General features: G+C 33.5%; 1 protein-coding gene across 1 annotated transcript in view; it reads right to left on the bottom strand.

Moving 5' to 3' along the window:
* Positions 1-4,288, bottom strand: part of LOC106468417 (putative polypeptide N-acetylgalactosaminyltransferase 9) — a 111,998-nt gene extending 107,710 nt beyond the window's left edge. The window contains exon 1 of the mRNA XM_022396754.1: positions 4,166-4,288. The gene's annotated coding sequence lies outside the window, so the exon portion shown is untranslated. The remainder of the gene's footprint in view (positions 1-4,165) is intronic.
* Positions 4,289-7,219: the final 2,931 nt, after the last annotated feature.

The following is a 7,219-nucleotide window of genomic DNA, read 5'->3' as shown; positions in this document are numbered from 1 at the left end:
TGGGAAAGTGAGTCTTCCTGAAAACCATGATATTGCTATGTTATTGATCATTTATTAGGGAAAGTAAGTCTTCGTGAAAATCATGATATTGCTGTGTTATTGATCATACATATGGGAAAGTGAGTCTTCCTGAAAACCATGATATTGGCGTGTTATTGATCATATATTAGGGAAAGTAAGTCTTCGTGAAAACCATGATATTGCTGTGTTATTGATCATATATTAACGGGTAGGCTTAGGAATGACAACTACTACTGATTCGTTTACATTCAATGAAAATTAAGGAAAAAACAAAGACAGGAAACTTCAGTATGTTCCACTGAATTTTAACACTTGATAGTTGCATATGAATTAGGTGTTATAATTTAAATAATTGAATTTCTTCACAAATTTATCACATTTATTTGCATTTATCACTAAGTTCAGAATCCAAAAAACGGTGAATCCGATAACCCAACCAATGAAGTTTAGATTTTGATTCTTAAACATATATATACTATAATTAGATTTAATATAGGCATTTGTCATCGAAACCAGAGTTTTCGTATGACAATCGAATGCTCCGCTTTTATACTCAAATAGTACTCGCAATTTGAAAAACTGTTACAATTCATACATTTTCAAAGGGTCTGAATATTTACGTTGAGAAATATAAGAAAAAATAGTAATCAAATACAATATAAGATTCTAAATAGGCTTTTATATTATACAAACAATAGGTGATAGATTGATTTTGAAGTATCTGTTGTAGTGACGGGCTAAAATGATGCCCAATAAAATGTAATGCTATAACAGCTAAATAGAAAGCCATGATGCATTATCACGTGTTTGTATAAAAAACTATTAAATTTCTTAAGACAGAATTGCGATGTCACTACATTTGATTTTTTATGATGTATTAAAATTAAACATGAATATAGGAAGTAATGTCGCTTGAAAGCTTTGATAGATGTATAGGAGTTATCTCTTTTCATGTTTCTCATGTGTATTTTTTTCTATGAATACATGTGCTTAATTGTAATAAAACACAGTAAACAATAGTATTACGAAAGTTGAATTAGACTGGCAACATCCACAGTTCGAGCCAAGGAGTTTTATTAGCAGGACCAAAAAATTCAAACCAAATGTTAACCCTCACATTACCTGGTTGCTTACAAAGATCTACATATTGAGTAATTTTGTTTCTTACTGTCACAACACTCAGTATAAAGAACAGCTCGAAGAAAGTTAGTAAAATTAGCCATTGTCTTTGGAAAATGAATCGGATAACCAGATAGCATGGATTCTCTGACAACATTATGCAGGCGTGATGCTGCTTGCATGTGTGTCATACATAATAGGAACTGCGTCATCTAGTATTTTCTACTAGTTTCTAAATATAGTAACTTTGCCCTTGGTATTAAGGAGTGGAAGTTCTGGTAGTCGTAATACATCCATGTGTTATGTAGTTTAGATAAACATCAAACCAACCCTTTGTATTACTATTGTATGCCAGACTTGGTCAAGGAATCTGCAGTGACAACAACGGCATGCACAATCCAAACAACAGTCTCGGTAAATGATTGGAAGTACAAGTCACTGTTTCAACGAATCACCTACTGCATTCCCTTAAAGAGCCAGCAATAACTGCTTACTCATACTGTACATCTTTATTAGATTTATATTTTAAAAAAAACAATGGCAAAGTAATTAATTTAATGCTATACTATAATGAAGTAGTAACTCCCTCCTGCGTCGCATTTTTCAATATGTATGGCCACACATCTACTATCCGATAGGATATCAAGAGTCAGATATCCGACTAAAACTACCAGCTGTTTTATCCCTTGTTATTAAAAATCTCGTGGCCAACAGCCGTGACTCTACAAGCAATTTGGTGCAGTGTTAAAAGAATACGTTTAAATGATAACTTCGTATCAGACATTAAGAATAAACCTGGCCACTAGAACAGCTAATTAATTACTTATAAATATTAAAATGCATTGCTTTATCAGTTGTTAGCAATATTTCTGGTCCTAAACAAAAAACAACTATATATGTTGTTAGATATAATTTTCTGAGGTAAAAACACAGCCATAAAACAAACATCCAACACCGGGAGGAGGATCATTATGTAATGTGTGTTGGTTTTTCAGGTACCGGCCACAAAACAAACATCCAACACCAGCAGGAGGATCATTATGTAATGTGTGTTGGTTTTTCAGGTACCGGCCACAAAACAAACATCCAACACCAGCAGGAGGATCATTATGTAATGTGTGTTGGTTTTTCAGGTACCGGCCACAAAACAAACATCCAACACCAGGAGGAGGATCATTATGTAATGTGTGTTGGTTTTTCAGGTACCGGCGGAAGTAAGACCCAATTTGCGTTGAGGGGGGGGGGGTACTTCATCTATCCGGTTTAATCTCAATTTCGCCGAGCTCACATGTTTAAATATAATAATGTGTATGTGCTCAAGCCCACAACGTCCCACATATTTACCACCTTTCACTGTCTGCAGCCAGATGTGTGTGTGCTCAAGCCCACAACGTCCCACATATTTACCACCTTTCGTTTGTCTACAACCACAAGTGGAAAAGTAGTTGTTCTCTTGTTACATTTAAAGGAAGAAAAAGGGCAGTAAGAAGAGTAATAAAGTACTATATATCAATAGGGAAGACAACAAAACTGTCCTTGAAGTTGGCATTCCAGCCCTCAACATGATATTTGGACATTAAACCAAGACGTTGTGGTATTATTATACTAAAACCAATCTTCTGTTTTAGTATAGCTCTCGTCCTCCACCCTTCAATGCTACTATCTGGATTTCCCCAATAATACTTCTTCAACTGGTTCTATAGATATATATTAATGACAAATTTGCAATATATCAGAATAAAATCCCGAACACGAACCCTGATTAATAACAACTTTATAATATCATATTCTGGGATTCTTTTTTTATGTTTTGGTAGTTATCAAAGTAACAAAATATGATGTGAACATTTTGCTTAATCTCCGTTGCAACACTCCCCCCCCCCTCTAAATCATTTTCCGTTTTCAGGATTTGATTCTAAAATATACACAACATATGTAAATCAAAACGATATGACACACTAACACCAATTCGTGACACAAATTAAATAACCATTTACCGCCTTGTAATGATTATAATAATTACACATATACACACACTAAATATATACGTTGTTAGATTTCATTTTCTGGGGTAAAACAGAGTCACAAAACAAACATCTTGTTTCTGAAGTACTGGCGGAAGCCTTGTTGTTGTTTGTTATTAAGCACAAAGCTACACAATGGGTTATCTGTGTTCTACCCACCACGGGTATCGAAACCCGATTTCTAGCAGTATAAGGCCGCAAAAATACAGCTGTGCCACTGGGAGAACTATGTTTGAAAAAAGGGAGTGTGTCTACCAGAGGGAATCGAACCCCTGATTTTAGCGTTGTAAATCCTGAAACTTACTGCTGTCCCACCGGGGGAGGTCAGTGGGCCTGATCTACGTGAGCTAAAGAGCATTTCCAATGGTATTTGGATAATTAACAGCAAAAACAAAATGCTGAGAATGCTCCCTGGAAATGCGTGTCATTAGATTCTATACAGGTCTTTCTGAGCCTTATAATACTACTGCACAAGAAAAAATAAATCTACAATTATAAACACAACCTAAAACTGCTTGAACTAAACTAGTGGGGAAAAAATAATGTGTTCACTATTTCCAAAAGCACGACAACTTTTTGTGATAAGTACCAAAAGTTAAAAAAATCATGTAAGAAGCACGAAGAAGTCAATTGGAGAGTAATATGTTAGAATTTGATAGCTCTACTATGGAAATAGGGGGGATGGAGGGTTCAAAACAGCGATGATGTCAATTTATTCAGAGAGCAACGTTATGAAAAGTTAAAGTAATGGAGGACAAGTTAAAGTACCTAAAATCCCTTAGTTACAAAAAAAAAAAAAACGTTGAAGTAACATGCATTCAAAAAGGGCAAAAATAACATTCAATTAACCGTTGAATACAGATACACGGAAATACATATACACAATCATTGTAAAACACGAAAAGCTGAACTTGAAATTCGCCTAATAATTAAAACTTAAATTTTTGTATGCTCTATACGGGTGGCTGAATAATTCCACTAAATAAAAATAAATTACTTACATCTGTTCTATAGAAAATTGTTCCTGACTGATTATATGAATCTTACAAGTACCAGTGATACAGGAACAGGATTCAAATCATTTGCGAAAGATTGGGTGCTTCCGACACGTCGACAAGATATAGCTGTATATACAAAGTTTAAAGTAAAATCATTAGTCTGTGCATAGTGTAGTTGTTAAACATACAAGTATGTCAAAGCAACTTTGGACCTTTTATTCAAGATAACAAATCGCATCTTATGCCCCCTATAGGCAACAAGTTTCGCCAACTTCTCTACCGGCATACACGTGTATGTACATGTTTTACCTTTAAACAGGAAAGTATAGTCGCGTTTATCACTCCTTTACACGGAAACACACACACACACATATATATAACTGTTATTACGTCATGTAGTAACATAAATCATCCCAAAACGACTAAGTCAATATAAATATATCAAATTATTCGTTTTAGCAACATTTCGACTGTACGAGTTTTGAAATACTACCCCATCATTTGTTGCTGAAATAATGGTAACAATGATAACATAGGCCTGCAATGGTTTTATTGTCTTGAAATGTTTACATGTTCTACAACAATTCCATTTATCTCCATCACGTAGAGATTTTTCACAAAAACGTCATACGTACTTTTACATGAGTGAATCATTTAGTTAGGCTTAAAATGTTGACAACCACTGGCTATAGATTTATCTATACCAATCGCGACATGGGGCTTATCGACCGTTCTAGAACACAAACATAATAATAAAAAAATGTTCATTGTGGAAAACGAAATAATAATTTGATCTGTGCAAGAGTTTTTTTTTTCTTCCCGAGTTGTAAAAAATTCTTACGTGATAGAAAAAAAAAGAATATTATTTTCGAAATCTTCGTAGCTGATATATGGAAAATCCGTTATTAAAACCAAAACAACTTTTAAGAAGTTTAAATTCGCAGGCCTATGTAATTAACTGTCCAAAAACTGCTCGCTATTGTTTTTGAAAAAAAAAAAAGTTTGATTTTGCATGAAATAATTGATTCGAATTGATGAGAGAATTTCATTACAGTGACTAATTTACAGTTAAAAAAAACAAAGTATACCAAGCTTGAAACCCTGGAGCAAATTTCGATCAAAGGTTTCGGATCAACTTTGAATTCTGAATCAAGATTCTTCATGAAGACTCCTCGTACATCATCAGTAATCTTACTTTTGCTGGCAATTGCGATGATTTTTTTAATACTGTAACATCTAATAAGTGACCTAGCGTACAATATTACTTATTATGTACTCTCTCTTGATACTCACTGAAAACAACTGTCTAAACCAATTTGAATAATTTGCATGTTTCTGCCAAAAAACTGGAGATTATTTGTATGTCCATTATCGGGCATTTCTAGTTCAAACTTCTAAATTAAACTACCTTACTGCCACAAGTATCTGTGCAACTTTTATTCACATTAAGAAAACTGAAATAAACTCACGGGATTGGGAAGCATAGATAATTAGGTTTTCAATAAGAGTAGTAACAGTAGATTTTTTTAAAAAGTACAAGAAAGCATTGTAGTAATATGTATATTTAAATTAACAGCCATAAAAAATTCAAAGAAGGTATCTTCCGAGTCAGGTAAAAACAGAACTCGTGAATATAACATATGAAGACATTTCAGCAATGAGCAACTATACTTATGTAATAGATAAATAAGGCTTAGCTAACCACTACAAATAATTTACATTTTATACAATCTGAAAATGTATAAGATATTACGTAAAAAGAAAAGGGGTAACAAGTTCGTATAATATAAAAACACCAGTGACTTGTTTGTTGAATGTTCGCACAGAGCTAATCGATAGCTATTTGCGTTTAAAGTGATAAACAAAAGAGAATACAGCTAGTCAACACTACCAACCGCCAACTCTTTACCGACGAACAGTGGAATTAATTATCATAACGCCCTCATGGCTGAAAGGGTGAGCAAGTTCGTGAACGGGTTTCGATCCCGCGACCCTCAGATTGAGAGTCGATCGTCTTCACCACCAAACTATGCTAAGCCCAAAATGCTAATGAAAATTGCATGTAGATCACTGAAAGTTAATAACTAAATACTACTTCGTTATAAATGTTTAGTTACAAGATTTAAAGTATAAGATTTTAAAACTTTATTTTTGCGATTGACGATAGAACTTTAAGCAAATACGCGATATATTACTGACGTCACATAAATCAGTCATGTTGTGGTTCAAAGGTCAAAATGATTGGTTACTATGACGATTTAGAGTTCTAAAAATCTTGTGAATTTTACGACATAAAATGATGATCTTAAAGTCTGTGGTGTATATTTAATGGGCTTGGCAACTATACAAGTTGACAAACAAGAACGAAAAACAAACTAATTCTTTGTGATTAATTGTTCTTACATCGTACAGGTTACGGCCAGGCACAATCAATTATAGTAATTCCTACTGTACTGTTACGAAGGAGGATTATACTCTAAGCTAATACCATGTGTAGGCTTAGATTTTCTCTTTTGAAAATGTATTTTAGTTATTCCATTAAAACGCTTTTTTTAATATTTTAAAACGTTCAGAAAAGAATAATGAACTTTTCAACGATACTAACAGACTGTTTAAGAACCCTTTAGATTATGGATTATGGTAAATTATAGTCTTAAGACTTAAATCTTTGTGCATACTGTTGTTGTTATAGCTATCATGGTGTGACTGGTTCTATAGAATCTAAATTGGTATAAATTGAGTATGACGAACACAGATGTTTGGGAATGTTAGCTTTTGATTTTATAAAAATAAGAAAGTTAAAGCAACGTGAAGGGGAATCATTCATATATTTACCAGTTTAATAATTTAACTGGAATATGTGCCTATTTAACTTACTATAATGGGCGTAGCGTGAATGCCAGTATCTATGTATGTAACTAAAACTCCTGCGCCATCTATTGAATGGCACCACAAACAAAAAATCCATAAAAATTTCACACTTTGGGCATTCAAGATTCAGACAATTAGAAAAATAAGTGTGGTATGTGCAACAACCATTTCTTTATAATGGAAGAC

The sequence above is a fragment of the Limulus polyphemus genome, unplaced genomic scaffold (genome assembly GCF_000517525.1).
Source record: "Limulus polyphemus unplaced genomic scaffold, Limulus_polyphemus-2.1.2 Scaffold3000, whole genome shotgun sequence".
NCBI lineage: Eukaryota > Metazoa > Arthropoda > Merostomata > Xiphosura > Limulidae > Limulus > Limulus polyphemus.
This window is presented reverse-complemented; position numbering and strand designations above follow the sequence as displayed.